Below are 26,348 nucleotides of genomic sequence, written 5' to 3'. Positions count from 1 at the left end.
CTGACAGGTAAACAATGCTTGAATGCCCGGCATTAAGAACTGTCAAACAAACCGACGACAAACACGCCTTGCAAAGTCGTTTCTTTCTGCTCTAAGGTTTTGGAATGATACTAAGAGGTGAGTTACATAAGGACTGCAATAAGAACGTAATGTTACTTATTTGGAATAAAAAAAAATTCTTAAAAGAAGGGTAAAACAACTAAAATTCCTGTCGAATCAATATGCGTAAGTCTAGCCGCTTTCTTGGTCGAGATTAGTTTCATTGTTGGTACTACCATTCTTAAACGACTATTTTTCTTGGAATATTTATTCGATCGATATTATCGCAATGAAATTATTTTCTAAGTATTCGAAACTAGGTTGTATACTTAGAATAAGGCTGAAACGATACAGCATCTTAACAAACGAGTATAATAATGAAGTGAATAGATGTCGTCTCGGCTACCTAAATAAACTTTCTTGCTGTCAACCAATCTATGAAAACATATCGGTCAATAAAAAACATAAAGTAAACAATGAATTATTATGCTTAATGAAAAGGGAACTATTTTGAGTCGAATAGTAGAGATTCTCTCAAAGGTTTGTTTGCTGTCTTTATTCACACCGTGTGTGGCGTTCCGAAATTTCGTTGAGAAACCACGTTTGATTCAATGCAATTTATTAAACAACTCTTCCCGCTATCTTTATACGTCTGAAACTGAAACACTGACGGCAGGAGACATTATCCTACAGGCCTACCTACTGCAAAGAATTCGTAATGACATGCAAAATAAAGAAGGTGTCCTTATGCATCACAATGACACTTAAAAAACACCAAAGGGTTGCCGCCGGCTAACATATAGGCCTACTTACTACAAACAATTTGTCGTAACGAGCACGATCATTTCTAATCAATATAATATAGCATGCATAAAATTCATGGTGTTCTGACGTCAAAACTGAAATCGCCACCGTAATTATGCGCCGAAATAAAATGCCGAAAATCTAGAAATTTTACCAAGAAAGTGTAGGCTACTATATCTACTGCTAAGAAGACATAAACCAATCAACACAACATTATGGGTCAATATAATTACACTTTCCTTGGCTTACCGTCTCTTGAAGAATTCCTGCATCCATTTCTTCAATTGCAAGCTCCATTAAGAAGATAGTGAACGAAAGAAGCACAAATAAAGACGCGGTTCGCGGGTGTTGGAAGACGGCAGAGCAAAAGTGTAGAGGGTTGCAACTTGCAAGCAGCGCCAAGCCAACCTGGTGGATGTTTCCCAAACTTTGTTACGTAAAAATGCTACTTAAATTGTCAAACATTCTACTTTCCAAACTCATTCCAAATGAGCAAAATGATAATATTCTGTCTATTATACTTTATGATAGTAGCTGTAGTTCGTTAAACTCGTGATAAAGTGGACGCTTACCACTCTGCGTTACGTAGACTGAAATTGTCAAACATTCTACTTTACAACCTCATTCCAAATGAGCAAAATTATAATATTCTGTCTGTTAAACTTTATGATAGTAACTGCAGTTCGTTAAACTCGCGATAAAGTGCAAGTATGAAATACGAAACCCAAGATATTATCACATGGTGAAGATTGCAGTGATATGCTCCTTAACCCAATTAACATTTTAAATGTGTGATGGGTTAGAACAATAAAAATAGTATGAGTGTGGCATCGACAGTTGCCTTGTATTTTCTCTGGAGTCATTTATAACGGGAAAGTTTTAGTGTTGAAAACATAGCGCCGTTGCAAAGGCATTGCCTCGACCCATAACTACTAAACACACACACACACACACACGATGACGCTAACCAAAATTTTTCGCCACAGAACAAGAAAATACGTAGGTGATATGGTTAAGCAAATAGGGGAGGTGGAGATTCCCTGTCACGTTTTTCTAAAACCAGGTATTGACACAAACATTCGTCTTGCCAGGTATTCGGTTAAATGCCACTTCCTAAGCTAACTGTGATGTGACTAAATTAAACTACCACGGTGGTAATAAATAATACAATTATTGACTCTGTGTTAATTAGTAGTTTCAAAGAATAAAGCTGCCCCCACCATACAAACAAAAAAAGCAGCCCCCACCTGCTCCTCTCTCTCTCTCTCTCTCTCTCTCTGTAAACAGACACCGCAGACAGAAACAATGCTAAATAGACTTGCAAGGCTACTGAAAAATTGATAAAATTACCACTCATCGAAGAGGATGGTGTGTAAAATCTGAGATAAACAGCCATACGCAACCCGCAACCCACGGTAAACTAGCTTAGCCCAACACAAACAGTGCTCCTCGCGTCGTCGACTCGTCGTCGTCGTCTTCAAATTTAGTGCTTGGCGATGAAGCATAAAGTGAGAAGTGGTGTCCTTCTGCTCAAGCAGGGTCTTTGTTTTCACGCCAGCAAGACTCCATATAAACCGCTGTATGCCTGTGTCAGGTACGCGACATAGTGAGGAGTAGTGTTCGTTAGCTGTTGATGGTGATAACTTACTTTTTGTGTGAAAATTAATATCCTCACCATACAGGTTTAACAGCAGTCAGAAATGCTGTACACAGTGTTGCTATGCTAAGTAAGCTTTACTGTGGTTAGTAGTTTTTATGTTTCCGAATTTGCATTGAAGGGAACTTGCGCTTGCTTGACGTATTTATATTTAGACTGGACAACAAAACTCCACTAGCAAGCCTAGGTAGGTAGAGTCTTGCACCCAATGCCAGAGCTAGAGGGGTGTAGTGACCTTGGGAAGTAAAGACCCACAATATAATAGACTCCTGACGCCTCACATAGCATAATTTCCTCGGGTTTTATGCTTGTTCTTTGCATTTAAAATTCAGTGGCAGTTTCGTGTCTTAGGACGAGTTGGTAAAGTTAAGTAGGGCGTGATTTGAATTCAGCCTCTCTTAAATGTAACGGGATGTAGCTAGTCGTATTCATGAATAATAAGGAAGCGTTTGCTACTCTACGATTAAGAGCAGCGTACCCACTGTGGTGTGCAGCCTCAAATTCGTTGTTTGACCTTGTATTCGCACCACATTTGTGATACAGTCCTCAATTGTTAATTTATTAGATCGATTGAAGACCTTAACATGAAAGAAAGAGGTCTGATATTAGATGCAGTTAACGCTGTCTTGAAATCCTTACTTGGTTTACAGTCTAGTTATGATATGTGTAAAAAATAAATAGATCAATAAATAAACCCTGTATTTTTTATTGTTAACAACTCACTGCTATTTCAACAACGCTCTAGATAAGAAGGGAACGTATCTATATATTATATCCATAACTATTCTTAAGTAAAATAAAATTTCTCAGGATTAAAATTTCCATCTTACAGAGGTTGCTCTCTTCGTTTTCATGTTCACTTGTGTGCTAAAGCCATTATTTTAGTTTACACAACTTGAAAATTATTGATAAAGATAGTGACAGATTCGCTGCAATATTTTGTTCCGACAAGCGTGCTAGTCAACATGTCTTGAATGGAAAAATTCAAGTCGGTCTAGTTAGACCTGTTTTTAACCACCGTATATTCATCGATGACAGAAAACATATACAACCCAAATTATCCCGAAGGGAAATTTATCTGATATTAATAGTTTAGCTGCCTATTGATATTTGAATGTTGAACAGTGTCGTGAGTTCATTTTTACAAATAATTGTCCTTTACTTTTAAATATTAAGCAGCAAATAAATCGTAAAATCGAATTCACTTTGTGGAGAATAACTTATTTATAAAGCGAATTGTATGTAATAAATGACATAGTGGTTGTGGTTACTATTACCCTACTTGTATTCCAAAAATTATAGGTTCAGATCTTGGTTAGGGTAGTAGTCTATTTACGTATAGCCTCCTTGATAGGTTTATACCTTAATACAGGTCAAGTGCAAACTAATTGTTATGTATCTGTGCTAATACCCGCCGTGCTTGTGTTGCAATCTGTGATTTACCTATACATTTGCAATACTGTTTCTCAGATACAAGAGCAGCGTTCCACTGACAACCAGTTACGTGCACAGCGTTGGTTCTTGGTCTCTTCATGAGAAGACAGTTGGACAGTTACTGGATGCTGCAGATCGGAACTATGGGAAACGGGAGGCGGTTGTGTCTGTCCACCAGGGTATCAGGAAGACATTCTCAGAAGCCCGGCTAGAGGCAAGCTTGTTTTGATTTCTGTAGTACAGAACTTTTCCCCTCCATATATAATGTGTGTATTCATGGTTTTGTGTTTATTTTCAAGAACATCATTATTACGAAGGCTCATGTGCTTTTGGTGTCCTTAGGCAGACCATTTAGCTGCTGGATTTTGGCTCACGGTTTGCAAAGAGGAGACCGCATCGGTATTTGGGGTTCGAACACTTATGAATGGTACCTTACACAGTATGCTGCTGCCAAAGCAGGTTTGATATTGGTAAGTAGAACTGTTAAACATCTATTCTTTGGATATGAAAAGAATGTTATAAATGAGTTATGTTATTAAGCCTACGAAACTTTATTCTTTCATGATGACATCTTGTCCATCTTTGACTGAAAACGATAGTGTGACTTGTCATATGAAAGCAAGGTCATAATTGGTCGTTTTCTTTACATTAGAATTATTATATTTTTATATTCCTGTTATTAACTTCATGCGACTTCTTCACTGAATAGGTCAACATTAACCCTGGATATCGTTTGGAGGAGCTCAAGTGTCGTCAAATCAAAGTTCGAGTAAAAGCCCTGGTTTGCGATGAAAAGTTCAAAACTTCAAAGTAAGGCAACCAAGTCATTTTCCGTTTATGAAATAAACAACTTTAACTGACTTGTCGAACAGTAGCAAGGTTCATCAATGTTAAAGGTTTTATATTAGTAATTTAAAACATAGTTAATGATGTTACATATTTAGCTCTTAAATGGTAAGCATTCGTACTGGTGGATCTCTTGCGTGGTAAGAGTTGGTTGATAAAATTACATCCAGGTTTTTTTTTTCAGTTACTATGAAATGCTGTGCCAGTTAGCCCCAGAGCTGCTTGATGGTCAAGAGGAGCTTGTTAGCAACCAGCTACCTCACCTAAAACGGGTTATTATCGTTGCAGATAAACAGCTAAGGTGAGGGGGAAATACTGTATGGAAGTATTTTAAGTTTTATTGTAATTATATATGGTACTCATATATGTATGTACTATGTAGTCACAAATACTTTATACAAAATACCAAGGAAAAATGAAACTAAATCATATATGGACCCTGACAAATCTTGTCGCATTTAGGCTGCTTCAGGATGTCTGAAATAAGACAAAGCCATTCAAGACAGTAAAGAATTACCCTTTTTGTTAATTTTCCTTGTGTTACTTTATATTTGAATGTGACTTGTGGATATAACATAAAATATTTGAATGGCAAGTAGTTATTTTAATATTTCTGAGTACGTATTAGTAAAACCATGAGGAATACTGCAACGAGATGTGAAAGGTTTGTGGAGATATATGATAACTTCAAATGTCAAATAACAATGGGATATGAATAAGTACACCCGGCTGAGAGTAAGAATGCCGTTTAGAATACATTGTGGTCCTTTTTCTCCAAGTTTTAGAGGCGCACACAGATTTCAAGATGTTTGCAATGCAGGAGACAGCAACCACATGAGGGAAGTTGAGGAATTATCACATAAAATACAGTTTGATGAGCCTTGCAACATTCAGTTTACTTCAGTGAGTAGGCTACCTACCTCCTTACTTCCAGTAATTCATGAACATTCTGTCATTAAATGGATTAAGACAAAAATTCCATTATAATACTTTTTTTGAGGAAATATTCAACAAAAGCTGATTTGCAAAAAATTCAAATATAAAAGCTTACCCTTTCTTGTCATTATCAGGTATACTTGCACAGTAATATTCTTGCAGGGCACCACAGGTCAACCAAAGGCAGCAACACTTTCTCATCATATGATTGTGAATAATGCTTTTAATGTTGGCAACAGATGTGGTTATGGGCTAAGTGTAAGTACTGTCCTGTCTATCTCTACCAGCCTGACAATGGGCTTCCCTGGTGACATAATTTTTAGGTGTTTGCAATGTCAAGTTCTGTAGCTCTTATCACGCACTGAAATTTTTTATTCGTATAAAAAAACTTTCTCTCATGAATAAAATACTTCGATTCTTAAAAGCAACTAAGAATATTTAACTAAGTGTGCTGTCAGATCCTGCATTTCCTTTCAGGAACATCGTATTTGCATGACAGTACCTCTGTATCACTGTTTTGGATGTGTTCTGGGCTCCCTGAATGGTGCTCATTTTGGGGCAACTTGTGTTTTCCCAAGTCCTGGATTTGACCCTCAAGCTGCAGTCCAAGCAATGCAAGATGAAAGGTTCTAAAGATTTGCTCTTTGGTATTATTTTCATATCACCAGTTCACATCTGTCTGTGGATGCTTACGTCTCTAATAAATCACTAAAGCAAAACAATATTCAGTTATTTTCAAGAAAAGATACTGTCATCTTTTACTTTTTATTACTGACAGATCAGCAAAATGCTACTACATATTTGTTCCAATACAAATACAAACCATCGGTCCTTTACAATAGGAATGTAATTTGCGGCAGCTGGAACCGGTCGTAAGCTTCGAACAAGGGAGTACGGTAGTTAACCCTTAAACGCCGACTGGACGTATTTTACGTCGACATTTTTTGTCTCTCGGGTGCCGACTGGACGTATTTTACGTCGACATACAAAAGTTTTTTTAAAATTTCGCGCAAAAATACTTTAGGCCTACCAGCCGAAAACTCTTGAATCAACGCGACCTTGGGGGAGGGTGCTGGGAGTTCACGAATCAAGGTGTTGTTTGTTTTACAATCGTTACGCAGGCGCGCAAGCGCGAATTTCTTCTTGCGCACTAAAAAGTATCTGTGACACATCTCGGAAATTATTTCGTCACTTTGACATAATTTTTTTACCATTTTAAATTAGCCGTTACATGGACTATTATATATGAAAATGTGCGCATTTTTATGTAGAATACAACAAAAAAATACTCATGATTGTAGCTTTTATCAGTTTTGAGATATTTTCATATAAATAACGATAAGTGCCAAAATTTCAACCTTCGGTCAACTTTGACTCTACCAAAATGGTCAAAAAACGCAATTGTAAGCTAAAACTCTTATATTTTAGTAATATTTAATCATTTAACTTAATTTTGCAATAATTGGAAGTCTCTAGCACAAATATTTCGATTTATGGTGAATTTATGAAAAAACTTTTTCCTTACGTCCGCGCGGTAACTCTTCCGAAAATAATCATACATGCGATTGTGGTAATGTTTGCACCATTTTAAATTAGCCGTTACATAAAGTTTTATATATGAAAAATGTGCGCAATTTCATGCACAATACAACTAAAAACAACCCATGGTTGTAGCTTTTATCAATTTTGAAATATTTTCATATAAAAAATGATATGTGACAAATTTTCAACCTTCGGTCAATTTTGACACTACCGAAATGGTCGAAAACGCAACTGTAAGCTAAAACGCTTATATTCTAGTAATATTCAAGCATTTAACTTCATTTTGCAACAAATTGGAAGTCTCTTGCACATATTTCTATTATGGTGAATTTATGAAAAAAATAACATTTTCTTTACGTCCGCGCGGTAAACTCTTCCGAAAAAAATATACGTGCGATTGTGGTAATGTTTGCACCATTTTAAATTAGCCGTTACATAACGTTTTATATATGAAAAAATGTGCGCAATTTCATGTATAATACAAATATAGTTGAAGGTTGTAGCTTTTCTCATTTTCGAAATATTTGCATATAAATCGCGATAAATAGAAAAAACAACCACGTTCGGTCAAATTTGACTCTACGAAAAATGGTCCCCCCCCCCCCCCGAAAAAAAACGCAATTCTAAGATAAAACCCTTACAGTCTAGTAAATATTCATCATTTATCTCATCGTGAAACAAATTCGAAGTCTCTAGCACAATATTTAAATTTATGGTGAATAAAAAAAAAAACTTTCCTTCCCTCCTGCGCGCGGATTCTCCGCCACAAATCTCCGAAATGCGTAAGTCCCATTCTCGGAATATTTGCTCCGTTTCATATTAGGCATTTCATAGAGTTTTATATATGAAAATGTGCGCAATTTCATGTAGAATAAAACGAAAAATATTTGAAAGTTGTAGCTTTTCTTATTTCCGAAATAATTGCATATAAAAAAATATATATAAAAAAATTCGACATTCGGTCAACTTTAACTCGTCAGATATGGTCGAAAACTGCATTTGTAAGCTAATATTCTTACAGTATAGTAATATTCAATCATTGTCTTCATTTTGAAAGAAATTGGAAGTCTCTAGGACAATATTTAGATTATGGTGAATTTTTGAAAAAAATATGTGTTTACGTCTGCGTGTTACGAATTCATGCATTATTTTGTGATAATATTTTTTCTGTTTCTTTTATCGTTTTACAATTTATATACCAAAATGATCGCAATTTAGTGTACATTACAACGAAAAAAAAAGTAACTTGTTACCTTCAACCGTTTTGCGCACAGCGCGATTTGAATTCAATTATATATGAAATTTTGTTTTTGCGCTATCATATATCGCATTATTTATATATGATAATGATAATTTTTTTCATTTCTGATGGTTGCATACTAAATTTCAGGCAATGACAAAAAAAAGGAGCCAAAAATGAACTCTTAATCTTCAAGACTAAGCGCGCTATGATTTTTTGAAAAAAATATTTTTTCGCTCCCGCTCTCACTCTGAAACGTCTCCGGCACACGGGAGACATTTTTTTTTTACCGCTTCGGCGTTTAAGGGTTAACTGCTTGTCCGACAGTCAGTGCACCGCACGAATAGGAGGTGAAGATCCACTTTGCTTTCGGCCGCGCTGGGTGGCAGACGTGTTCTCCACTTCTCTCTGCCTGCCTTTCGTCGTATGCTTTGTTTCTTCAATCTTGGTTTGCTATTCTTGTGTGATTGTAAAAAATACTATAAGTACTTGTGCTTTTGTATTTGATTACCATTATTATGGATTCTCGTGAGCTGGAGAGTTCCCCATGCCCCCCATCAGCCGCAGAATTTGCCCTGGTGTGGAGGGCCGTAAGTGTGGGGCCTTCCACTCCTTGGAGGTTGATCCTCATGAACTGTATGCTCGGTGTCGGGGGCACGAATGCTCTCGCGCCGAGCCCTGTGATATTTGTGTTTTGTGGTCGGAGGAGCAGTGGGTGCGCTTTGAGGGAGGAGAAAGCAACGTAAGCCTGCCAGGGATTCATTGGAAAGTTCTCCGGCTACTCCCCTGGTCACGGACACATCATCTTCTTTCCTCCCTCCATCTCAGCTCCCGCGTATGGCTCCTTCCCCTTCGGAGAGGGGGGGGTTTCTCGCTCCTTCTCTTCGCCCGATCCGTTGAGCGTGGAGGAGGGAGCGAGGTAGCCCAACATCCAATTGTACTCGGTGTCTTCCATTCGCTCAGGGTGGGACTTGTCCCCCCCTGGGTGAGGGGGAACCCCTCCTACTAACCCGACTTTTGCCTCCTCAGGTGCGACTGCTGCGGGTGACGACCTCGGCCAGGTGTGGTGCTCGCTGGGTCACCAGGGGACACCGATTATTCGGGGGCTGTTGCTTCACCTGGCAAGTGGCTCTGCTCCGGTTACGCATGGTCCAGTAACCACCACCGTATCGACCCCAAGGTATGCCGCCCCTCCTCTCCTGGTTTATACACGGCATATTACAGCGGTGACCCCTTCAGCTGCAGTGCAGGCGCCGTTTCCTAGCGTTCCGAGAGGGTCGTAACACCACCGCCCAGGTTCGCCGCTCTTGCCTCAGCCCCTGACTTCCGGTGCCCCAAGAGCCTGCCCCTGGACCTGCCACCAGTACCCAGGAGGTCGCTGGCCGCTGCCCCGCCTCCTGCTGTACCTGCCCGTGGTGTTGCTGCTCCAGTCACAGGTCTTTCCGGACAGGTGCAGCCAGGCCGTGTTTCGGCAATTGCCCCGGCTCCGTCCTGGATGGAGGACCTGACGACTGTCCTGAGGAAGCTGACGAAGAAGAAGAGGAAGAGGAGGAAGGTTTCGTCGTTGTCTTAATCGTCGTCATCTGATCTGTTGCCGCCTCTTCCCCTTCGGCTTCCAAGGCTTCACGGCCGAGGAAGAAGAAGGCTGGTCCCTTCCACCCCCCCCCCCCCCCCCCCAAGAAGTCTCCTTCGGGAACTTCTAAGGGCCCGTCTCACTCCGGTGGGACGGGGGGGGGGGGGGGGGGGGGGGTCTTCCGCTGGTCCTCCCACTCCTTCGGGAGCAGGGCCCATCTCTCCTTCCACAAGGGGCTCTGCCGCTGCATCAGGTTCCGTCTCGGCCTCTCGTTCACGAGAGGTACCGAGTGTGCGGTCGCCCGCCGATGACCGTGCAGCCAAAGTCCAGGCTTCCGAGTTCGCTTGGTACCAGGACCGAGGCACAGAGCGGAAGACAGGTGAGAGTCGCTCAGGTGACTCCCGCCAGGCCAGCGATCGCTCTCGTAGCGATACGTGGGTTCCCAGGGTTGACGCGACGGTCCCAGACCGGCTGCGGGTTGAGACAAGGAAGATGTCCCCCTCGGGACAGGCCCCACTCTCACCGCGACAGTGGACTCTGCCGGTCCCCTGACCACCGCTCCCACCGGGACCGGGTGGGTAGGGGGACCAGCAGCAGTTCCTCTGGTGCTCGGGACCGGAGCCGTTGTTCTCGGTCCAGCCGCTCTCCTCTCCGATCCCTTCAACTTCCTCGGGCTACGCCGGGAAGAGCGAGGTGATCCGGAGTGCTCTTCACGGTCCCACCACGACGCCCTACGAGCCTGGCACGGTCTTAGGACTGACCAGGTCGTACGCGCAAGAGTGGCAGGAGGAGACCAGGAGGGGTCTGTTGCAGTTCCTCCTTCGGAAGGAGGAGGGTCTCGGGAGGTGCTCTTGTTGGAGGGACTTGATGGTCCTACTCCACAAGACGCAGTCACTCCCGAGATCCAGAGCTCGTTTGCGTGCTGGGCCAGGTGGACACTCTCGTCTCCGGACAAGAGGGTTCGCTACGGTCTGGCAGGTCTTCCAAGCTACTTCCCCCGCCTCTACTGCGACAGAGGAGATTCTACGTGCCATCGGAGGACCCTCTGCCGCCCAAACAGGTTAACCCAGAGCTAGCTAGGCTAAATCTGGGGGTGTCTCTGCAGCAGCTCCTGTCAGAGAGCTTATGGTTCTCGCAGCAAGAGGCACTCGCCTTGGAATCAACCGCCATGGCAGCATTCCAAGCAGTCTCCTGGTTAGACCTGTGGTCCCTCACGGTGTCTAAGGTCGCGGCCACCTCGGGAAATATCACTCCTGAAGGTGACCCGGCTTTCGGGAGACTGTGCCAGTCTGGAGGTAGAGCCATCTCCTACCTAGCCCACCAGACAGCAAACATGTGGGCCAACCTGGTTCTTCGCCGTAGGGACACAGTCCTCACCCGAGTGACCAGGGCGGCTGGGCGTGAGGCGGCTCTGGGTCTTCGCAACGGACTGGTGCGGAGTTCCTCCTCTCTCTTCCCTGGAGAGATGGTGGACACTGCGGTGGAGTGACGGCGCACTGATGACAGTGACCGTCTAGTACACCAGGCAGTCTCGAAGGAGTCTGGTTAGCACTTCCTCTGCGGCCAAGACGATCGCATCGTCGAAGCCCAGGGGAAAGACTCTGCCTTCGACTTCTTCTAGAAGCGACCATAACCAGCCCTCCTTCTCACGATGGGGAGCTGGGAAGAAGTCGAAGAGAGGTGGGAAACGCCATGGACGGCGTTCCCCCTCACCTGCTACCGGAAGTTGCGGGGGTGCCTGGCGAGCCATTGGGCAACATGGCAGCGCTATGGAGCGGAGACCTGGATAGCAGACGTCCTTCGGGAGAGGTATCTACTACCCTTCGAGTCTCGGCCACCAGTCACCTCTAACCCAGTCCACCTTCAGACCTATGTACCGGAACATCCAAGGACGTAGCACTTCGGCAGGAAGTCCAAGCCATGCTGAGCAAAGGAGCTGTGGAGATCGTCAGGGATCGGTCATTGGGCTTCTACAGCCGTCTTTCCCTGGTCGAGAAGTCTTCTGGTGGCTGGCGCCCGGTGATAGATCTCTCTCCCCTGAACCGATTCATTTGCCAGTCTCGGTTCACGATGGAGACGGCACGCTCCGTGCTCAACTCCATCAGGGAGAACGACTTCATGCTTTCGGTGGACTTGAAGGACGCGTATTTCCAGATACCCGTTCATCAATCCTCCAGGAAGTACCTCCGCTTCATCCTCGACAGGATGGTGTACCAATTCAGGGCACTTTGCTTCGGTCTCTCAACCGCCCCACAGGTGTTCACGCGAGTGTTCACTCTGGTGTCTGCTTGGGCCCACTCGTCAGGGATACATCTTTTGAGGTATCTCGACGACTGGTTAGTCCTGGCGAGCTCCCGCTCGCAGTTGCTACGGGACAGGGATCGACCCCTTGAGTTCTGCCGCAATCTGGGGATCGTGGTGAACTTCGAGAAGTCAGATCTCGAGCCCAAGCAGAGGATGAAGTACCTGGGTATGCTGATCGATACAGTAGCAGGATGAGTCTTCCCCGCAGACTCACGGATCAGCAGATTCAGGGAGGCAGCCTACCAGTTCCTGTCTCGGCAGGAACAGCCAGCTCAGCAGTGGCAAGTCGTGATCAGCCACCTGTCGTCACTCAAGAAGTTAGTCCCTCACGGGCGTCTTCACCTGCGCTCTCCAGTGGAGACTGAAGGAGAGTTGGTCACAGGCAAGAGACCCGCCGTACTTCCCTGTGTCCCTCACGGAGGAGGTGAGGCAGGACCTAGCCTGGTGGCTGGATGACAGGAACCTCGTAAGAGGAGTGCCTCTCCGCACTCCCCCCCCAGGGATGTTGCCGTTTTCAGAGAGCGTCAACCGAGGGATGGGGCACACACCTGGAGGAGTTGCTGGCTGCAGGAGTGTGGGATCATCACGACAAGCACCTTCACATCAACGTCCTGGAGCTAAAGGCAGCGTTCCTCGCTCTCCAAGAGTTCCAGGACCGTCTGATGGGACACTCGGTGGTGTTGATGTGCGACAACACCACAATAGTGGCATACGTCAACAAACAGGGGGGCTTAGTGTCCCTCCAGTTGCACCAGTTGACGTTGCAGGTGCACGAGTGGGCCGTGGCTCACTCGGTAGAGCTGTCAGCCCACTACATTCCAAGCAAGAGGAATGTAGTAGTAGACAAGCTCAGCCGTCGGGATCAGGTGATAGGGACCGAATGGTCCCTACACCCAGACGTGGCGGAAAAGCTCTTCAACCTGTGGGGGCGTCCAGTCGTGGATCTGTTCGCCACCCGGCACAACAGGAAACTTCAGGTTTTCTACTCAGCTGTGCTGGACCCATGGGCAGCTGCAGAGGACGCTCTTCAACACCCGTGGGACAACCTTTTCGTTTACGCCTTTCCCCCGTTCTGTCTGATTCGCAAGGTGATCAGCTGAGTGCTGGTCACCCCGAATCTCTGGATGATCCTGGTGGCTCTTCTTGCAGGAGCACCGAGAGAGATTCCCCCTTGGCACAACCTTCTCGTCCAGCCACACATGGAATGGTACCACCAGTCAGTCCAGTCCCTTCATCTTCACGGCTGGCTGTTATCCAACATCTCTTGTGAGCGAGAGGCTTTTCTCGCCAAGCAGCAACAGAGATGGCTGGGTACATCAGACAGTCCTCTGCAACTGTGTACCAGGGAAAGTGGGCCATCTTCTGTGGTTGGTGTCGTAGACGGGGTCTATCTCCTCTCAGAGCCACTCTTCAGCAGGTAGCGGATTTGCTCGTGTTTCTTTGCCAAGAGAAGCTCCTCTCCTTCCCCACAGTCAAAGGATACAGAGCTGCCCTGGCCCTAGTCCTGAAACTGAGGGGAGTGGATATCTCAAATTCGTTCGAGATCTCCCTGGTAATGAGGAGCTTTGAGAGGTCTTGCCCACCCAGGGAACTCAGGCCCCCGGGGTGGGACGTGACTCTCGTCCTTAGGAGTCTAACTTGAAGTCCCTTCGAGCCACTCCGAGAGTCGTCAGGCAGGGATCTAACCCTCAAGACCCTCTCCTTGCTGGCCCTGGCATCGGCGAAGAGAGTAGGGGAACTGCATGGCCTTTCCTTCGATGTCAAGCATTCCAGGGGATGGGGATCTGTGACGCTCGATTTCGTACCGAACTTCGTAGCGAAGACTCAGAATCCTTCTGTCCCTGACGATCTCCTCCCTAATGGACTTCACCAACAATGATGCGGATGAGATGCTGCTTTGTCCTGTGAGGGCGCTACGGCACTATCTAAAGAGAACTCAGCACCTCAGGCCTGAGTGTCGACGCCTCTTCGTTAGCACCGGGGTGACCAAGAAAGAAGTATCCAAGAACACTTTCTTTCTGGCTGCATGAGGTGATCAGGAGGGCGTACGAAGCTGATGGTAGTGACGACATCCGTACCCTTCATCCGAGAGCCCACGAAGTCAGAGGTATTGCTCCTTTCCTTGTGTTCCGCAAGAACTTCTCCGTGGCGCAGGTCCTGAAGGCAGGGCTCTGGTCCAACCCGACCACCTTCACCTCCTTCTACCTTCGGGATATAGCCCACAGGTCCTTGGACACTTTTTCCTTGGGACCTGTGGTGGCTGCTCAACAAGTTGCGTAGCTTACCCAGCACCCGAGCGGACAGAACAGCATCGCATCCTTGTGTGACTGCATGAAGGGATGGGTGAATGAGAGTGTGACTGGCCTTCTCTTCCCCATCTTTTTCTCTCCCTCTACCTGTAGGCAGAGGGACGCAGTCGTCACTACGCTGGAACAGAAAGCGATGCAGGTAAGCTACTCGACCGAGCCCCATCCTATCCCTTTCATTAGGGATAGGAGCGATTATCCACCACTTCCCCCAACAAGGGGATGGGGAGGTGGAAGCCAAGAAGAGACAACCCATGACTTCATATTGCCTCTTGCAATAGAAACAAGTTCTTGCTTGCTAGTTTTAAGAGGTACACTTGCCTCCCTCTTATTACTTGGGTCCAGAGGTCTGACCATTGATCCTGCGGTACATACCCCGATCATGAGGCAGAGGCTAGGATCCCTCCCTCTGCTCTAACGACCAGGGAGGGAACCAAGGTTGGACGAACACCAGTCTGTTCATAAGATTCAGATTCCAACCACCAAGAAGTGTCTTCCTATTGTAAATGACCGATGGTTTGTATTCGTATCGGAACAAATAACAATTTGTCGAAAATTGTATTTTTCCTAACTATACAAACCTGAGGTCCTTTACACATAGTCCCACCTCATGCCACCCCTCACTGTTTTTTCTTGGGCCTAAAGCAAAGTGGATCTTCACCTCCCAGTCGCGCGGACTGTCGGACAAGCAGTTAACTACCGAACTCCCTTGTTCAAAGCTTACGACTGGTTCCAGCTGCCTCAAGTTACATTCCTATTGTAAAGGACCTCAGGTTTGTATAGTTATGAAAAATACAATTTTTGACAAATTGTTATTTTGTTACAATAATAATTGAAAATCATCCTATCCAAGAGTAAGTACTACATTTCGCAGTTCCCTATCTTTGAAATTATTGCACTCCTTCAGAGGGAAGGTTAACTTGTCTGGCATATAGTTCATGCACATATTCAAATACTGTACTGAAACTACTTTAGACAGTTTATCGCTTTAAATATTTTTTACTTATAGTTAATCAAGAAATTCATTATCACTTTTATTTTAAATTTATCTAGTGAATATCAAAGGTTTTGGTACTTTGGTTCTTCTCCTGCAGTAAAAAACTTTGTACTGTATCAGATAGTGTAACTGTTGTTTCAGAGTCACCTCTTGCTATGGCACTCCGACAATGTTTGTCGATATCCTAAATGCTCAAAGAGCAAACCTAAGGGATATGAGGCAGTTTGTTACAGGAATTATGTCTGGGGCCCCTTGGCCGTCAGGAACTGGTTCTAGCTATAATAAATGAAATGAACATGAAAGATATCTTGGTAAGTGTACACATTTACTCCATTGTTCCCATTCATTAAACAAGGCCCATTTATACTTTAAAGTTGATATTTTTCAATACAGTACTAAAAGGGTTGAATGCATTGGAATAAGCTTCTGTAAAAAACAAAATACAATTCTGTAATAGGGCTGTATTTTGCTAGGGAATTTAAACCAAAACACATTTAAAACATTCAGCAGCTGATAAGTGCACAGTATCTTTCAAAAACGAAAGCTCACATGGGACCTGAGATTTCAATAAAGTATTGACTGAATTTTTAAAATTTAAACATTTACTACAGGTAATGTATGGCATGACAGAAACAAGTCCGGTTACATTCCAGTGTTACCCAACTGATCCAGTATCTGTTCGCTCCTCAACCATAGGATATCCATCAGATCATACGGAAGTAATTAAAGATTTCACTACTTTTTCATTCCTAAAACTAGTTTTAGATTAACCAGAGACTGAAAACTAATTTTTAGCATTCTCATCTTCCTGAGTGGTTTGACAAAACCCACTATAATAGTCTTTATATCTGTTTTATTCCTTAATAGAAATTTATTATCCTGTACCTCCAACAAATATAGCAGTTTAATATTTCCTCAGGTGAAGATAATTGATGAAGAAGGAAGAGTGACACCCATTGGCGTTGGTGGAGAACTTTGTATTCGGGGCTACTGCACATTTTTGGGATACTGGGATGATGCAGAGAAAACAAAGGAGATGTTACAAGAGGACAGGTGGTTAAAGACAGGGTAGGTTGGAAACTGTTTTTAATGCTGTTGCTGTTAAAGAAATTTGGCAGTTATTTTATTATTAAAGGAGTTAGCAACTTCCATGAGTTAAAAATGTCATTTTATGTTTTTGGCATGGTCTGAGGTATTGTTTTAGTGCATAAATGTTTTTAAGAGTTTTGATAATAATGTTTAAGGATGCAGAAGTTTCTTTAAGTTTTTTTTTGTAAATATACAGCTTTAAATATTTTGATGTCATAAGATTTGTTTAGTGAGTTGTTCTTACAATGAGAATTTGAAGAAGGTTCAATTATATAAAATGCTAACTTTCCAGTTGGTGCAAGAAGTTAACACATATTGACAAAGAGGACAACTTCCTTACAGCACCTTGATTTGTTGTTGGTGTAAGGAAGGGGAACACAAGTACCTATTGGAGTTGTTCAGGAATATTTGGGCTAAGGAAGAGTAGCTGGAACAGAAAGTACAGTGGTACCTCGAGATACGAAATTAATCCGTTCCGAGGCGGCCTTCGTATCATGAGCTTTTCGTATCTTGAACCGCATTTTACATGTAAAATGGCTAATCCGTTCCAAGCCCTACAAGACACCCCAGCAAATTTCATAATAAAGCTAAATTGACCTATAAACAATGAAATACTACAACAATTTGGACCATTCAGTACCTAACTCGGTACGTACTAGTAGTACTAATATGTATACCTGTAAATAAAGTGTATTGTGTACATGGTATACAAGAAATACAGTACGTACATACGGACATATGAAGTAAAATGTGGAAGCTTACCTTTCGAGTGAGGCTATCTCTGAAAGTGGCGACAGAGGAGGAGGACAAACGGCAGAAAACTTCTTATAGTACATACACTTAACTTTACGAAACACATTAAAAAATGTCAGGAAACAGAAACTAAACTTTTCGAAACACATTAACAAAACTGTAACACTTAACTTTACAAAAAACTTTAAATTAAATAAACTTTAAATTAAATTTTTATTTTTTATTTTCTTTATTTTTACATTTTTTTTTTGTTTTTTGTTTTTACAATTTCAATTTCTTCACCACTTTCAACTTTGTTTTTTCGTAGTATCAATTGGATCTTCCTTTTGCTTACTTCTACTAAAGGCCTCTTTAAAAATAACTATCCAAGGAAGATTGCTTTCTGCCTGCTTTTGACAGTGTTCCTGAAACAACTCAGGCAAACGTCATCGAACTGTGCAAGCATACGACCTGTGTAAGCCTTTTCGGGGTGTCTCTTTTCTACAAATGATTGCACCTTATGAAAAGCAGCTAGAGCATCCTTAATTTCTGCCGTTGTCATAGGGTCGACGTCCTCCTTCTCGCCGCTGCTAGAGAACTCTTCTTGAACAACGTTATGTTGCATGGCCTCCAACTCCTTCAGGTCATCCGTCGTAAGCTCCTCTTGGTGCTCCTCGAGAAGGTCATTGATGTCGTCCTCGTCGACGACCAGCCCCATGGACTTGCCAGGTGCAACTATCTCTTCAAAATCTGGTTGTGAACAGTTTCAGGATCATCAACTGTTCCTGAATCTGCAGCACCAGCTTCGCCCACGTCGAATCCCTCGAAGTCTCGGGTGGATACGGCTTCAGGCCAGAGTTTCCTCCACAAAGAATTCAAGGTTTGCCTCGAAACCTCCTGCCAAACTTGGTCGAAATGCTCCTTCCAAAATTCACGCAAGGTGAGGTTTGTGGTATCGGTGATGTCGAAACATCTCTTGAAAAGATGTTTCATATACAGCTTCTTGAAGTTCGATATCACTTGCTGGTCCTTGGGCTGAGGAAAGGGGTGGTGTTAGGCAGAAGATATAGAACCTTGATAAACGAATACTCTGCTAGGATATCTTCCTCGAGGCCAGGAGGGTGAGCAGGGGCATTGTCCAACAACAGCAACATTTCAGAGGGAGGCGCTTATCTTCCAAGAATTTCTTCACTGTCGGGCCGAAACACAGATTTACCCACTCCGTGAACAAGTCTCGTTACCCAGGCTTTCGCATTAGCCCTCCACATCACTGGAAGCTTCTCCTTAAGCACTTTGTGGGCCTTGAAGACTCAAGGAGTCTCCGAATGATACACAAGTAGGGGCTTCACCTTGCAATCCCCACTGGCGTTCGAACAAAGTGAGAGCGTAAGCCTGTCTTTCATAGGCTAATGCCCGGGTAGCTGCTTCTCTTCCTGCGTGATGTACATCCGATGAGGCATTTTTTTCCAAAAAAGGCCAGTCTCATCACAGTTGAAGACTTGCTGAGAACTGTTGCCTTCGTTGAGCGTCTTAATAAAGGCTTCAGCCGCTTTCGTGTCCGAGCTGGCCGCCTCCCCATGCTGCACCACCAAATGGATGCCAATCCGTTTACGGAATTTTTCGAGCCACCCATTAGAAGCCTTGAACTCTGGGGATGGCGTCGATGTCCCTTCTCCTCCGTCGTCTTCAGCCTGAGCAATCAAATAGTCGAAAAAAGCGCTGGCCTTGTGGCAGATTGCCATCTCCGTTATCGTATTGCCAGCGATTTCTTTGTCTTTTCATCCTGAGACCAAGAAGCGCCTTTCCATCTCATCGTGCACGTGGCTCCTCTTGCTAGACAAAATAGTCACGTCCTTGGAAGGTGTAGCTGCTTTGATGGCATCCTTCTGCTTAAAGATGGTGCCTATTGTCAACGGATTTCGGCCTTATTCCTTGGCGATCACACTCGATCGCATGCCAGCTTCATACTTTTTAATTATCTCCATCTTTGTCTCCAAAGAAAGCATCCTCTTTCCTACTTCAACCTTCTTTGGACCCATGACTACGTATATACTGTACATAATTAAGTTATGTAGTAAGTATAGATATGAAGTAAAGTTCTCACACAACATGATAAAGTAGTACTACAACGAAATCACTAATTAATTTATGTTAATAAACGAAATCGTATAGAACGAATGAATTCTGCGTGCTTACGATACCGATGATGCTGCAAAGCGGCCGAAAAAGCACGCCGCTACATAGAGCACGATGGGAGAGATGCTGACCAATAGGAAAGCAGGATCTTATGGCGGTGACTAGCATCAGGAACCATGGGAGAGTGGGAGGATGGTGGCAAGTCTACTCAGTTGGCAGCGCGCGAATTTAAAATTGTTATCAGTGGTCCGGGCTAATCTCGGACTTTACAGCAACAACCTTTCGTATCTTGAACAATTTTCGTTATGTAGAGCCACAAAAATCTTCGTATTTGCTTTCGTATCTCAAGTTTTTCGTAAGTTGAGCCTTTCGATGTTCAAGGTACCACTGTACAAGAAATAGAATATTGAAATGTTAATAAAGAGGTCAGTAGATTATGAAAGAGGTATAATGTGAATGAGAATCTTGAATGCTGTGCTCCTCTTTTCTTAATGCACTTACCCATATCTATGACAAATTAAATGGTGAGGGTCATAGATGCCTAACTCTGGCATAGGGCCGTCTCAATCTTTTACATCAGTAAATGCCAGGCTATATAGGAGGTGACTGGGGTTATCCTACTCCCTGTTCAAGCATGTGCTTAGGAAAGCTGACAGTTCCCGCCTATGGAGTGAGCCTCCACTGTAAAAGACAGTGGCTTATATTCTTGCTGAAACAAGTGTATATATATATATATATATTAATTCAATCATGCTTCTAACCATATAATTATGCATTTATTCATGTAACCCAAGGAAAAAATAAGTGACAGTGGGTACTAACCTCTCACACCTCTGACAGCCTTATTAACAATTTAAGTTCTTTTTAACAAAGCTTCAACAAATATTGTTACTACAAACTTTAAAAAAAAAAACAAAAAAAAAAAACTGCTATTCTATTTTTTCAGAGATCTGGCAATTCTGCAGCCAGATGGTTATGGACGAATTATTGGAAGAATCAAGGACATGATTATACGAGGTGGAGAGAATTTATTTCCAGCAGAAATAGAAAACTTCCTCATGGGACATCCCGAAGTTCTGGAGGCACAGGTTGGTTATGTATGAATGCCATAAGGTTTTGTGCAACACACTGGAGGTTTGAGAACTGACTGGTAAAATATTATCAATGCTGTAAGTTTAAAAAACTGTTATTGTTTTTCAGTTTTTTTCTAATTGGTTTTTAAGTATCGTCATAATATGAATGCAACAACTAAATTTGAAAGAGAGAAAGTTTTTTTATAGAGGCATGATTTACATACTTTTGTTTAGAAATATAGATTGGGTATAATCTTCTAATTCTGTCTTCAGGTTTTTGGCATACCTGATTCGAGAATGGGAGAGGAAGCTGTAGCCTGGATTCGATCTGCTCAAAACTCAACACTTACCGAAGAATCTCTAAAGTTATGGTGTAAGGGAAAGGTAAGTATTCATACTCACATAATGGGTGCTTGATATGCCTGTTATAAAGGACCAAGGGTTTGTATAATGGGCACGAACAAATCACAATTTTTAAATAGTAAATTGTAATTTTCCTAACTAAACAAACATGTGGCCCTTTACATATCACGCCCACCTCATGCCACCCCTCAATCTGAAACCTGGGCCAAAAGGCAAACTAGAATGTTTACATAGCGGCTGGTAGTTACTGCCTAACCACCTTATTCGAGAGTTTTAACAGCCGTGTTCCAGTTTCGCCATAAGCAATTCCCATTGTAAAGGAACTCGGGTTTATATACTGTAGTTAGGAAAAATACAATTTTTTAAAAATTGTGATTTTACAGTGAGGCATGTAATAGAGTATACGTACAACAGCCTCTCTCTAAAGCATGAGAAAAATGCTAAATGAGCTAAGGTACTTCAAACAGCATCTTTGCAGATCAAGTTTAAACATTCTACCAATAATGAGAAATGATTTCATCTGAATATGCTTTCATTTCATTTCAGATTGCTCACTTCAAAATTCCCAAGCATATTATTTTCAAAGAAGAATTTCCAAGGACTGTTACTGGAAAAATACAAAAGTTTGTTATGAGGAACATCACCACGAAGGAACTTCAGCTGAAGTAGTTATACTGTAATTAGAACACAATAATATATCTCATCACAGCTTTTCATGTGGCAAAAAAAAATGTTTTTTATACTTCTGTACACATATACCATCATGAGAGGGATTAAATTCTTGGAACCACCTTAAATAATTTGAACTATGGTTTATTGGGGCTAACTTTACTTGCAGCTTTTGGTCTTCCTATAGAAGCAAATCCAACATTGAAAGCACTTATTTTCCAAATATATTTTTAAAAAATATTTGATAAGTTTTAAACACCACTTCTAAAATAATAGAAAACCAAAAACTCGTTATCATTATCAGAGGGGGAAGATGTCAAGGTGAATATCAACCCCAGAAGAGGTTACTCTGACAAAGAAGCACTCTTAGACAGTGGTAAGAGAATAGAAGGCAGAAAAAGCATCCCAAGTAATCCAGGAACTTCAAGAGTGGCGTATCCCTCCCCACCAAAGAAGATAGAACAGAACACCTCTTGTCCTTCCTCTTGCTAAATCCCTCCCTATAGATGTAGGAGATATGAAGCAGCCACAAGGTCACCCCAGACCCTCACAGTATATTGCTCTAATTTATTCTCCATGAGAGATAAACATTGCAACAGAGACAAACAAAAAATACAATAAATAAAAAGCCAAAATAAAACAAACATGGTGAGATTGATAAATTAAGCAATGCACATTCTCTCACTGCAGCCAACATTCAAGACATGCACGAAAGATATTCCCAACTTAAAAGGTGTTGATTTGTTTGTCCATAGGAACAATTATGAGTTATCAGGCCAATAGTTTATTTAATTACAGAAGACATAAAAGGAGCAGAAACAAATAAGTAACTGCTTAAACTTTGAATATCAGACCCTCCATATACTTCTCTATAATGATTACTTCATTTAAAACCGTTTTGGAAGGACAATAAAGTATGTCTACTCACTGCTGGAGGGAGACAGGAGTAAAACCACCAAGATCTAAGGACAGTATGATTCCAAAACTGTATAGTAGTACATTTGGTGTCACTATTACTGCCTCTGTATTGGAGTAGATAAAGGATTTTGACGTAGGAAAAATCTATTTCTGGGCGAGGAAGCCATGTCGCCCAGTGAAATGCACTCCTTTAGCACTATTTCTAAGGTAAATTATTGCTATCAAGGTGCCTATGAGAAACTGACTTTAAAAACAAGTGTTTTAATTCTTTTATTCCATCTCGAGTATTCCAGAGAAAATATTTTTTATGGTTATAACTACAATTCTTGAATATGAGGCATCTTAACAAAAATACATAGAACAAGATGAGAGGTGTGTAGTTCTATGATTTTTCAACCATAGTCAATATGAAAAAAAAAAAAGAAATGTGATGAGAACTCAAAGATTGAGATTAAATTTGCATATCAAGACTTACAAAACAAAATCTGTAAGGGAAATAAAATATGAGGATGCAAGGCTCAAGATGAGGGTGTTATAATTTTCTGTTTTTCAAAGTTAATCACTTTGGAAAATAACTGACAATGAGAAATCAAATTTCATTTTGAAGCATTAAAGAACTTTAAACAATAAATGAGCCAAATTTTAGCCTGAACATATTAATAACCCACCAAAATAGTAGTGTCTGTTTATTTATTTGCAAAACAGAGCAGATGACCAAATACCTGAAATACGTATAATTTCTTACTTCAAAATTAAATTCCTTGCCTTTAAATGTAAAGCAACAAGATACATTTAAAGTAAATAAAAAAATTACATTGTGGATGTCATACAATTAGTCTACCAAACACAACTAACCACAAATTTCACTTTTCATCATCATCAAGTACCAACACTGCATCAAATTTCCACAAATTTCACTTTTCATCATTAAGTACCAACACTGCATCACAACTCTAGTCTGTTACAGGCTACCCTAAGAGATTTATTCTAAAATTTTACTTCAAAATAAAAAATAGAGGAAAAAAAAGTTTGGTATACAGGTGGACAAGCAAAGGTAAAGCTGCAATTGTATATAGTATGCAATATACCTCACTTTTTCAGGCCTCAAGAACTGTAAATGTATTCTAGGAATTTGAATACCTCGGCATTTATCAGTCAAGATATACATTAAAATATGTAAAAAAATAATCAGATATACAAAAATGCAATACAGAGCCAATAGTAGGTAGTATAGTATATATAAAAAACAAGAAACTGATACAGTAAGTCCTCGGGTTACGCTGGTCTCGACTTACGATGTTTCGTGGTTACGAACGCGCCCCATAAAAATATAAAAAATAATATTTTGCGTCGTTCCGTCTTACGCGGTTTAGCGTCGTAAGCACGTAAACAAACGCGAACTAGTTCCAGGCGCACGGCGGAAGAATACGCTTTGTGGGGGAGAGGACGGCGTCGCTTCGCTACGCTCAGTCCTCGTCCATACGCCATTTTGGTTGTTTACACTGCCTCTCTCTCCCTCGTGTTGTATCGTTTTTGTAACTTTTTGCTCTTTGTTATGGCTCCCAAGCGCAAGGCGGACTCTTCTGATGGTAGTGCATCGAAGAAAAGAAAGGCCATCACCATGGAAATTAAAGTGGACATTATAAAGCGATCCGAGAAGGGAGAAACGCCAACAAACATTGGCCGCTCGCTTGGCCTTAGCCGTTCGACCGTTGCTACCATTATCAAAGATAAAGAGCGCATCGTTGAACATGTGAAAGGATCTGCTCCTATGAAAGCGACAGTGATAACTAAGCAGCGTAGTGGTCTAATAATTGAAATGGAAAGGTTATTGGTGCTTTGGTTGGAAGACCAAAATCAACGGCGTATCCCAGTCAGCCTTATGGTGATTCAGGAGAAGGCGAAAAGATTGTTTGAAGCGTTGAAAAAAGAAAAGGGGGAGGGAAGTGAAAGTGAAGAGTTTGTGGCTAGTAGGGTTGGTTTTATGCGATTTAAGGCTCGGGCCAATTACCATAACCTTAAATTGCAAGGTGAAGCTGCTAGTGGGGATGAGAAAGCAGCGAGTGAATTTCCTAAAGCGTTGTCTGAGATAATTAAGGAGGGGGGTTATTCTGCTCAGCAAGTGTTTAACGTAGACGAGACAGGTTTGTTTTGGAAGCGTATGCCTAACCGCACTTACATCGCCAAGGAGGAGAAGTCAGCACCCGGTCATAAAGCCAGCAAGGAGAGGCTAACTTTACTTCTTGGGGGTAATGCTGCTGGCGACTTCAAACTGAAGCCCTTGTTGGTGTATCAGGCTGAAAATCCAAGGGCACTCAAGGGCATTTGGAAGGGTCAACTACCAGTAATTTGGAAGTCCACAAGAACGGCATGGTGACACTTGCAGTGTTTGAGGACTGGTTCGTAAACCATTTTGTGCCAAGTGTGGAGCGGTATTGCGCCTCCAAGGGTATCCCCTTTAAGGTGTTGCTAGTGCTGGACAATGCCCTGGACACCCTGCCCAGCTGGGAGACTTCAACCCTAATGTCAAGGTGGTTTACCTTCCACCTAATACCACGGCCCTTTTACAGCCTATGGACCAAGGAGTGATTGCTTCGTTCAAGGCCTACTACCTACGAAGGACAATTGCTATGGCTTTACAGGCAACTGAAACCAAGAAGGACTTGACTCTGAAGGACTTTGGAAATCCTACACATCCTTGATGCTGTAAAGAACATTGCTAATTCCTGGGAGGAGGTTAAGCAAACAAACATGAATGGTGTCGGAAGAAAATTTGTCCTCAATTTGTGAATGATTTCCATGGGTTTGAGGACACAGTTCAGCTAGTTGTCAAGAACGTTGTTGCCCTGAGTAAGGAAATCAATTTGGAGATGGAGGTTGATGATGTTACAGAGCTGCTGGAGTCTCATGGCGAGGAGTTATCTGCTGAGGACCTGATACAACTGGAGAAGCAGATAATAGAGGAAGAAGAAGAAGCACCCACCCCAGAGCCTAAGGCTTTCACAAGGCAGGACTTGATAAGAGGTTTTGCAGAGTTGCAGCAAGCGTTGTCAACTTTTGAGGCTCAGGATCCCAACTTGGACAGGTTCACTAGGGTTTCCAGAGGCGTCATGGATTTGATGCAGTGTACAAGGAGATCTTGGATGAAAAGAGGTCGCTCTCTGTTCAGACTAACCTGGAGCAGTATTTTAAGAGGTAGAGAGGCCTGCAGAAGATCCTGTACCCTCTACCTCAGCTGCCTCTGCTAATCCAGCACCTTCTGAATGTTCTGCTAACCCAGACTCACCTGCCCCAGTATCTCCAGCACCTTCTGTAGGTTCTGCCTCACCTAAAGACTCACCTGCCCCAACATCTGCCTCACCTCAAGAATCACCTGCCTCAGCATCTCCAGTACTAGTATGTTCTGCCTCACCTCAAGAATCATCTGCCTCAGCATCTCCAGCAACTTCTGGAGGTTCTTTTTCTCTTCACTAACCTCCCCCAGTCTCTCCAGCACCGCAGCTTCCTCTCCAGTGTGCAAGCCAATCAAACTAATAAAGGTAAGGAATTGTTCTCTCGTTGTTATTGATAGGTATTTACATTAAATCATGTGGTATTTTTTCAATGTTCCGACTTACGCTGAAATTCGTGTTACGATGCATCGTAAGAACGGATCAACGTCGTAACTCGAGGACCCCCTGTATACTGTAC

The 26,348-nt window shown here is 42.6% G+C and overlaps 1 pseudogene; it reads left to right on the top strand.

The window, feature by feature from the left end:
* The first annotated feature begins 2,136 nt into the window (after positions 1–2,136).
* LOC135214954 (medium-chain acyl-CoA ligase ACSF2, mitochondrial-like) lies at positions 2,137–21,980 on the top strand (annotated as a pseudogene).
* Positions 21,981–26,348: the final 4,368 nt, after the last annotated feature.

This window comes from Macrobrachium nipponense, chromosome 46 (genome assembly GCF_015104395.2).
Source record: "Macrobrachium nipponense isolate FS-2020 chromosome 46, ASM1510439v2, whole genome shotgun sequence".
Taxonomy (NCBI): Eukaryota; Metazoa; Arthropoda; class Malacostraca; order Decapoda; family Palaemonidae; genus Macrobrachium; species Macrobrachium nipponense.
Note: the sequence above shows the minus strand (reverse complement) of the source record. Positions and strands in the feature narration are given on the sequence as shown.